Here is a 10,549-nt window from a genome sequence, read left to right on the forward strand (position 1 = left end):
TTCAAGGCAGTTCGAAAAGATACTTGCCATTAGTTGAATTCACTTACAACAACAGGTATCAAAAAAGTCTGAAAATGGTGCCTTATGAGGCTTTGTATGGGCGAAAGTGTCGAACGCCCTTATATTGGACTGAGTTCAGAGTGAGTCAGATTCACGGGGTCGATTTAATCAAAGAGACTGAAGAGAAAGTTAAAATGATTCATGACTGCTTGAAGGTCGCCTCAAATAGAAAGAAATCCTACGCGGATTTGAAATGAAAGAAAATTGAGTTTCAAGTCGGCGATAAGATATTTTTAAAAGTATCCCTGTGGAGGAAAGTCCTGAGGTTTGGTAGAAAAGGCAAGTTGAATCATCGTTTCATAGAACCTTATGAGGTTATCGAGAGAGTAGGACCGATTGCCTATTGATTGGCTTTGCCACCAAAATTGGAAAAGATTCACAACATGTTTTATGTATCCATGCTACGTCGATATAGATCAGACCCTTCACATGTGATTACGCCAACAGAGGTCGAGATTCATTCGGACATAACTTATGGCGAAGAGCCGGTCAAGATTTTAGCTCGTGAAAGTTTTTTGGCGTAGACATGGAGTCAAGGAAGCCACATGGGAACCCGAGGAGACTATAAGAGATCAATACCGGAATTTATTCGCCGGTAAGATTTTCAGGGACGAAAATCCCTAGGGGGAGAAATGTAACAGCCTGATTTAGGGCCTAGTTGGAATAGTGGTCTCGAGACCACAAATTTGGAGTTGAATAAATTATTTTATAATTATTTAGATGTTATAGCATGTTTTTAAGAGTGCATGAAAAATTTGGTGAGTTAATTATGACGTTTTGTGAAAAAGGACTAAATCGCATAAAATGCAAAAGTCCTATTTTGATAGCTAAAAGTGTTAAATAGCTAGAGAATAAAAATTAGGGGTCTTTAAAGGGCAATTAGACCCTATTGTGATAGCTTGGCCGGCCATGAGAGATGAAAGGTGTGGTAAAGTCAACATTTGGTAATGTTGATGACATAAGGTGTATTATTATAATGCCAAAAAGCCTAGCTATCATTTTCTTTTCTCCATCCTTTCTTTTGACCGAAATTTTCAGCAAAGAAATGGGGTTTTAAGAGCTTGAAATTTCAGCAACTTTAAGCCTTCACAAGTGATTTTAATGGCTTTTCTTGAGTCTTTTTGTACTTTTAAGACCCTTGAAACATGAGCTTCCAAATAAGGGTACTATTTTGCAAAATGATTAAGAGTTTAGGGTTTTTCCATGAAAATATTTGTAATAGTTGCTGAGTTTTTAAGAAAGAAAATGAGTCTTGGGTGTCTAATAAACAACTTTTGTAAAAGGTGTTAGTATGAAAACACCTAAAAGAACTATTTTGCATAAGTTGTAAAATAGATGATAAATGTGTGATATAGTGGGACTATGGAGTTCCTATAAGAGTAAGAAGGGTTCGGCTAGACTTAAGATAAGAATAAATTCGATAAAAATTGATTTTCGAGCCTAGGGGCAAAATGGTCATTTTGTCAAAGTCTAAGGGCAAAAAGGTTGTTTACCAAATATATGATTTTTTTATTGCTAATTTTAATTAGTGACTAAATAAGCACATTTTGCTATTATAGATTAAGAAATACTAAATCCGAACCTAGACTGAGGGAAACCCAAGCAAATCGCCTAAATCGACTGGTCGCCACATTTTGTAATCCGAGAAAAGTTGTATGTAAATAGTACAACTACATAAATAATATATGTATTTGAATTGTATTAAAATTATTATAGCATAAATTGCTTGATAAATGTGATGAGAATAGAGATAGTAGAATTCCCGATTGAATCTTAGGAAATAAACCGAATATTCATGCCATGACGTTTGGGTCACTTGCTGTAAGCTAGTGTAAGACATGTCTGGGACATGCATCGGCCACATTATGAGATCCAGTGTAAGACCATGTATAGTACATGGCATCGGCATTGAGTCGAATGCTAGTGTAAGACATGTCTAGGAAATGCATCGGCCTCAAGATGTAAGCAAGTGTGAGACATGTCTGGGACATGCATCGGCTACGAGATGTGTCAGTGTATGACCATGTATGGGATATGGCATCAGCACAGATATGCTAGAACTTGTGTAAGACCATGTCTGGGACATGGCATCGACACCTGACCCCGTGTTTGAGGCTAAATGAGTATCCGAGAATGCTCCGAATGGTTCAAAGGTGAAAGTATGATTTCAAGTTAACAAGGAAAGTATAACCATGTTGTGAGTGGTACAAGTACCTATATGTATGAAATGTGAGTTCAATATATGCTATATGAAGTGTATTAAATATTGATGAGTAAGTTTTGCTTTTGCCACTTGTGAGTTATGATACTTCTTGATGAATGGTAAAGTTATGTTGTATATTTATTTATGTGCAACTTACTAAGCTTTATGCTTACTCCCTCTCCTTTTTCATTTTCTTATAGTGCCACCTATCTAGCTCAAGAACCAAAGGAAGTCAGAGATATTTATCACACTATTAATCAAAGCATTCGGTATAGTTTGATTTATATTTTTGAATATGGCATGTATAGAGCTTAGACTTTACTATTTTTGTGTCATTGATAAATGGCCAAATGTGTTGGCTTGGGTTGGAAACCCTTCATTTTGTATTAAGCCTTGAATGATGGCAAATATTCATTTTGATATATGCAAATGAAGTTACTCTCATGAATGAGTAATTGCTTAATTGATATGTAGTCTATTGTGGCTGATTGGTTTAAATAAGTTATTCTTGTATTGGTTTGGTTGCTTTTGTGTAGGTTGTGTAAGTAAGGGTGGCAAAGAGGCTTGGTAAATAGCCTTATATCGTCCACACGAGTAGACACACGGGCGTGTGCCTAGGCCGTGTGTGACACACGGTCTGCCCCATGAGCGTGTAGTCCGGACGTGTGTCCTCTGCACGTAAAAATTTCAAGTCAGTATACATGGTAGTAAAGATACAGGCAGAGACACGGCAGTGTGTCTCAGCCGTGTGATGGACACGGCCTAGCACACTGGCATGTGCCTTTACTATGTGACATTTTTGTGATGTTGACGTCAAAAACAGAATGTCCATGTTTTTGCACACGGGCTCAGACACGAGGGTGTCATGGCCGTGTGAAGGACACAGGCCAGGGACACGGGCGTGTGCCAGGCCGTGTGAAAACCCCTGTAGGTGTGCATTTATAATTATTTTCACACGGGTGGAGGACACGGGCGTGTCCCTGTATTGCTTCGGCCGTATGAGCCACACGAGCCATCAACACGACCATGTCGAAATGGCCACATAGGCGTGTGCCATGTTTGAAAGATAAATTTTCTATAGATGGTTTAAGGGCCCGGGTTGATCCCTAATAGTTTCTGATAGTCGATTTGGGGATCGTAGGCCCATGATAAGAAGTTTAAAGTAGAAATTGGAAAAGTTTTAATTTGAACGGAGTTTTGGTGACTCGGAAATATTTGAAAGCATGAGTTTAGTTAGGTAATGCCTCGTATTTCATCCCGACGAAGGGTACGGGTGTGGGGTGTTACATTTACCTTCTATTTAGAGGGAACTCTCATGATTAGGAAGAGATGGGCTCTAACCATGTTATCTTTATCCATGCCCATGTTTACAGAAGCAGTCAACAACCATTTATCTCATCAATCAATTCTCAAGTCACCTTATGGAACACCCAATACAAATACATAAAATTCGCTAAACCTCAATTGAATTGGTTGATCATCCAAGAAAACTCTAGTAAGGAAGATACACGATACAGACCTTATTGCTAGTCTTGTTTAGCAACAAAATTCCTCTTAACATCCAAAACATCTGAGCTTTTATAGATTGATTCATCTCCTCCACAGTTGCAAATTGTGAAGGGGCTAGTTTGATAAACCTCTCCAATCATGTGCATTTCACACAATTGTCATCTAATTCTTCTTGTCCTTATTCTTAAACGGGATGAAACCCAACAAATAACGGTACTTGTACTCCACGTTGATGTTCCTAGCTCCAGTTAGGCGATATCCTTTAGTGTTATAGTCACTTCCCCACATAAAACTGTAATAAATGTGTTTTCGACATTCATTTTTCCAACAAAATGACAAGTGACTTCGGTAATTTTCTACTAAGTTGAACATGAACAACTTGGTCGTGTCACTGTTTAGAATTTTACAAAAAAAAAAATTGCTAATATTTAATTTCACAAAATCTTAAAAACATTTCTACAAAAATAAAAATAATTTACTTGCAAATTTTACCATATTGGCGGCATTTTTTGCTATACCTTTTTTTAAAACCTTAAATCAACCATTTCTTTTCCCAAAAAAAGAAAAAGTTTTTTTAAGGGTTTGAGAGGATTTTGGTTGAAAAAAGAAAAGAGAGGAAACAATCGAGTATTTATAGAGTGGAAGTCGACTCTCATGATTGTCAACTTTCACTTATTAAATAGGTTCATTGAGACAATGGGCAAATAAATTCTCTGCTTAAATTTCGCAACCCTAAACTTGAAATCTAAGAGAGTTGAGATACTATTGAATGCACATTATAGTACTTTCCTCGTTGCATGCAAGCCCGGACTCTTATGATTATTTGATAATCTCCTGAATTTGACATTCATGGTTGCAGAGGTATTTAAAAAAAATGATTTATAATAAATAACTTTTAAATACAATTATTTAGATAAATAATAAAATAATTTTATATTTAAGTAAAAAAACTGCTTTTATGTTATTCTTCAATATTTGATTTAATGGTTGATTTAAATTTTTAAAAGAATAATGAAATTGAAATGTCTACTCTCCAAATAATAGCCTCTTTGTAATTGAATTTTGAGTTTATTTAACATGGAAAAGGAGTTCACTTTTAAGGGTTTCTTTTTGTTAGGAAGAAGAATAAATTTCAAAGCCAACAAACACCGACGATGTGAGAAAAAAATGTAATAAATATATTTATTAAAATTTTATATAAATATAAAGAAGGTTTAATTGAAATGATAAAGTAAAATATTTAAAATTTATTGTGTTGTTGATTCAAATTTTGTAAGTTTTTTATTAATTTTAAAAGATAAAAAATATCTTCATAATAATATAATTTGTTTTATATATTAAAAAATTATTTTAATCGTTTTCAATTGAATTAGTATTTGGTTGACTCATGACACCAACTCATTAATAGTTTAAATATAGTATAGAATTATAAATAATATAACTCATTTTGTATATAAAAATGTATTTTAATTATTTCTCAACTAAATTGATGCATAATTTACTCGTAACATCAATCCAATTAGCAACTTAAATATAATACACATTAATATAATTTATTTTGTATATAAAATGATATTTTAGTCATTTTAGCTAAATTAATATTGAATTGACTTGTGACGATAACTCATTTAATAACTTAAATATATTATAAAAATAAATATTAAAATAGGAATTATAATAGCACACGTACAGAAAAATATACTTCATTTTAAATCAAATAAATATTTTAAATATTAAAATATTTTCCCACAATTAACAATATATCTGGTGAAGTAACCTTTAAATTACTTGATTTTTTTTTTTGGGAGGGGGTGGGGGCGGGCAAAGGTAGTTCGTGGATTTAAAGCCCGTCATTGGTCATAAACAAAATTGTTGTGGGCCTCCAACATCACCGAAGAAAGAAAATTTGTCTCTACAAACCCATATTTTAATACCTAACATTCTTCCCTTTCTTCACTTTCAATTTCACACTATTTTTTTAAAAAAAAAATGTCACTTTATACTTCAAAATTGTTATAGATTTATGCCAATACAAATTTTCTATCTCCTTAGGTTGGGTGAGATTCAATCGGATATTTTTATTAAAATTTAATAATAAATATGGAGTGTATCTCGTATTTACGAATCGGCGTTGCGATGAGGAAGAGTTAACATCCCGACGATATGAAGAATGATGTCTAGACAAGGGAAATATAACGTTGCAACGTGTTTCCCAATTCAATCGGGTTTTCTTCTCCTAGTTAAATTCTACTATTGTTTCTCATTTAAATTCTGATTAGTCTAGGGTTATTTTTGTTGTATTTAACCTATGAATTTATCCTATAAAAGGGATTTTTGTAACATAGATTAATCATCTTCACCACATTTGAAATTGAGAGAGTTTTTTGTGTTTTTAGGGAATTTCGAGTTGTAGCCAGAGTGCTTTGTTCTTTCGGGATTTACAGTTATTTGTTGAGATTATCTTCATCTTGTACTCTTTCTATTTCTACTCATTTAGTGAAGTCTCCACTGCCCGTGGTTTTCTGTCCTCTTCTTTGGAGAAATTTTTCCACGTAAATATTTGTGTGTTTCATCTTGTCTACTTTTACTTTTATTTTCTTGTTGCATATACGGGTCAATCCCCAACAATAAATATATGAAAATATTAATAAAAATAATATTTTAAAATTATTATAAAAGTAATATGAGCTTTTGAACTCAAGAAATTTGTACTTGTTGCACTAGTATGTAAATCGAAGTGCATGGCAATTAAGTTCATTTTGATATCTAAACTTAAAAAAAAAATGAATAAGTTCAATTGTGACATGACATTAAGTCCATTTTTTTAGTTGATGACGTAGCACAATCTTAGACTATCACGTCATCAATTTTTACATTTTTCAATTTTAAGAATTAAAATGAATTTAATTGTTAAATTCATATATTAAAGTGGACAAAACAAATAAAATTATCAAAATGAATTTAATTGTTAATTTAAGAGCAATGAAAAATCAATAAACTGAACGGGTTTGGATTATTCATTATAAAACTATTTAGATTAAATTAAAATTGATATGAGTAGAAGATGGCCATGATTGAGAATAATTACGTTAGGATAAAGAAAGGACAAGTCGAGAAATAAAAGCCTAGTACATGGTAGGATTTAGCAATTTAAAGTCACCCTCTATAAAGCCTGTTGAAACTTGAAACCACTTTTGAATGTTCTTTTCGTTACTGCATTCAAACTACAACACAAAAATACAATTCCAAACATATGCAAGACAAAAAAAAATAAAGTTCATCAGATTCTCACTCGTTTTTAATAATGCAATATTTATTTACTAATATATGTATATCAGGAACTTATTTCTCGAATTTTTTTTTTATTTTTCTTTTACATATACCTCACGTCTCTTTATGGTATGTTAAGCAGTCAACTATTTCGAATATAAGATTCCTCAAAAGTATAAAAAGTGCATTTATTACAAAATGTCAATATGAAAATTATGTATTTGAAGTTAATTTTGATCGGTAAGACTTCAATTCCTATAACTGTCAGAGTTTCATATAAATTAACATCATGTATTTACATTTATTTTGGACTGTTAAAGATTGTAATCCTAATTAGTATTAGAATACCACTAAATCTATGAACATCGAGTTCTTCTTTAATTTAATAAATGCATTCAATGAATTTTGATACTCATGGGTGTAGGTTTTTAATAAGATTTTATTACTATTTAGAAAATCTAAATTTAATAAATGCATTTAATTGATCTTCACATCCATAGGTATCGTGGTTTATATTATCACAATTTTTCATTATTTAGAGTTATCCTAACCTAAATAAATGTATTCAATGGACCTTCAATGTCATGGCAAGTTCCAACTCAATTTTTTATTGTGGCTATAAATCCTCTAGGAAAATGGTTGAGTTTTTTTTTTAACTTACTTAAACTGAAGTCTAAACTCATCAAACTTTCAACCAATTGATCTTTATTGCTATTCTCGAACTCATTGTTGCTTAAAGCATAGTCTGTAATTCGAATGGCCCAACATGAACCAAATTGAGACTCTCCCAATGAAGGGTTGCACGATCCTCTAGCATGAAATTGAATCAATTCCGAAACTTTTTAAATCCTAGATTATAATTGCTTGATGATTGTAATTATAATTCTTTCCTAATCTAAAAAGAAAAATTAAAAAAAGATAGGATTTAGTGGGCTCCTAGTAAAACTACTAATAAAATAAAATTTTCACTAAATTTCTCTAGAGTTTTCCCTTAGCACATAGGCTTATAGAAATTTAGCAATACTATGTATTTATAGAGGAAAATATGCAAGAGTTTAATTCTTATTTGGAGTTATAATTTAATCAAACCGAAAGAGTCATAGTCTAACTAGGACACCACAAGGGTGACCAGTGATTTCCTTAAGGGGGAATGGACCCCCTTATTGGTAACATTTTCCCCAAATTGGACTAAGATGGTTGACCAATGCTCGACCCAAATTTTTTTCAAACTTATTACTCTTAATTTGGATAAAAAATAAACTCAATTATTTAATTAAATAAATAAACCTCCAAATCAATTTTAATTAACAAATAAAATTAATTATTTAAATTAATTAATTCATTAATTATGCACGAAAGCTGATGTGTTAATTTTTTATGATGAACAAAAGTGCAAATTGGATCAAGTGTTAAATGATCATTTATAGGGGCTTTCTAAAGGATTATAGTGACTTGGTTTAGATACAAAATGAGCAAGATCAAGAACCACCAAGAGAGGAGAGAGTAAATCCTTCTAAGACATCTCGAGGTGCTCCTCAAGTCTCAAATAGACCATTGATTTTGATGAGCTTGGGGGATAAGTTAAAGACGCAGATGTGGTACCAAAGTTAGTGCCTCACCTCAATTGAGCTAGTCATGTGACAAATATTGGTGCAATTTGGAGTTCTTATGGCACTGTGGGTATAATCTCCAATGTACTATTCTCCTTCGTATCAAGAAGTTGATCCAACCGTTGATTCATCTAGTGCTATTGCATCAAACACCGAAACCCATCCACATCCACCATAAGATCACGATTGCCCTATTCCTTCTCCAAGTCTCAAAACCTACACCTGAAGGAAAGAAAAGGCTAGAGTGGAAGGTGATGACGAGGGAGTTTCCTATTTCTCTCTTTCTTTTTACTTTGTGATGCATTTCCCATGTTTCTTTTTCATTTCATTAATAGTTTGTAGTTTTAATTAATGTTTGCTTTTCTTGTGTTTGTAGGTATCATTCAATGTTGGTTGAACTGAATCGGATCGAATGGTCAAGCCGATTGAATAGGGAATTGATCGAGTACCGATTCAAAGAGGGCCTTTGAACTAGATGACCCAAAAATCAATACGGACCAATGGAACCTGATTTTTATTTATTATTATATTTTAAAATTTTTAATGATTTTTAATTAGACCAGTTTAACTGATCAGATCGATTGGACTGACAAATCGATAGCCTGATTAGTTCGACCACCGGTTCAGTTAAAAAAAATATTGATACCATTCCATTTAGCTTGGACTAAACATATAATTTAAAGCTTCAACGGAAGGTGTCAAATATTCTAACATTTCATTTTGTGCTTCAAAGGGTAGTATTCTTCCTCTTTTTCTCTTTTATGCATTTTGAATAAAGGAGAATGTTCAATTTAAGTGGGAAAGTGTGGTATCTAGTTTTTAGGATTTGTCTTGTGTTATGATTGTTTGCTAGTTTTTGTTATGAATTGTTAATAATTTATTTTTTCAAAATCTTTAGTATTTAAAAAAAACATATTTGATGAGGAAAGACTAGGCTCGAGGCCATTAAGTTTTTTTTAAAACTTATATATTATTGAAGCTCAATCTTAAGGAGTTTTCATTATCATGATTTATTTTTGTAATAGTTCATTTTTCAGTAGTATCGGAAATAATGGTTTCAGGGCTACAATTTTGATGTGTCAGCCCGTAAATATTATTTATTTAATATTTACGAGGTCATTAGTGTTGTATTAAATTTTGGTTAAGAAATTTTAATTTTAGGTAGTTAATAATTAAAAAGGATTAAATCGTAAGGAGTACAAAAATTAATTACTATTGAGCTATTTGGGTCAAATGGTTAGGAAAACATTGTTCACGGATTTAAATGGCAGTTAAGCCATATTTATAGTTGGTGACCCGCCATGTGAATGAATTGATCTTGTTTTCATTTTTTTAATAGTAAAACATGTTATTAAATTTAATGTTAAAATAATAATAATAACAACAAAAACAAAAAGAAATAAGTTCTCACCTTCTTCATTTTCTTCTATGCTTGGCCGAACCACCATTTTTGGAGTTTGAGAGCTTCGGTTGGGTATTTGTGCTTGCATGGTATGTTTTTATCACCTATTTTTCATGAAATTTATGTTTTTGAAATCATTTTAATTTAATTTAACTACTTCAGGGGTTAATTTGTGAAAGTGTTAAATGTTTAGGAAGATGTCATTGATGAGTTTGATGTGTTTTTGAAGTTAAATGGTAAGTCATTAAACTTGATTGTTAAATAGGATTATTTTGTAAAGTAATTTAGTATGATTTTTAAGTTTAAGGGTTTAATTGAAAATAATGAATTTATGACATGATTTGCTCATGAAATTTCAGCATGTGTGGGCTGATTTGGAGTAGATATAAATTTGGTTTAGAGGGGATAATTGTGTAAATAATCATGTTATGTTCTTAAGGATTAAATTAAATAAAGTGTAAAAGTTTGAGCCAAAAGTGAAAAGTTGTAAATAGG

General features: G+C 32.0%; 1 long non-coding RNA gene across 1 annotated transcript; it reads right to left on the minus strand.

Annotated features, from left to right (window-relative positions):
- Positions 1-6,826: 6,826 nt before the first annotated feature.
- Positions 6,827-8,960, minus strand: LOC128285713 (uncharacterized). The gene is made up of 2 exons (XR_008276254.1): positions 8,662-8,960; positions 6,827-6,996 (listed from the first exon to the last, which is right to left on the minus strand). It is a non-coding gene; the product is annotated as an uncharacterized LOC128285713 (long non-coding RNA).
- Positions 8,961-10,549: the final 1,589 nt, after the last annotated feature.

The sequence above is a fragment of the Gossypium arboreum genome, chromosome 12 (assembly GCF_025698485.1).
Source record: "Gossypium arboreum isolate Shixiya-1 chromosome 12, ASM2569848v2, whole genome shotgun sequence".
Taxonomy (NCBI): Eukaryota; Viridiplantae; Streptophyta; class Magnoliopsida; order Malvales; family Malvaceae; genus Gossypium; species Gossypium arboreum.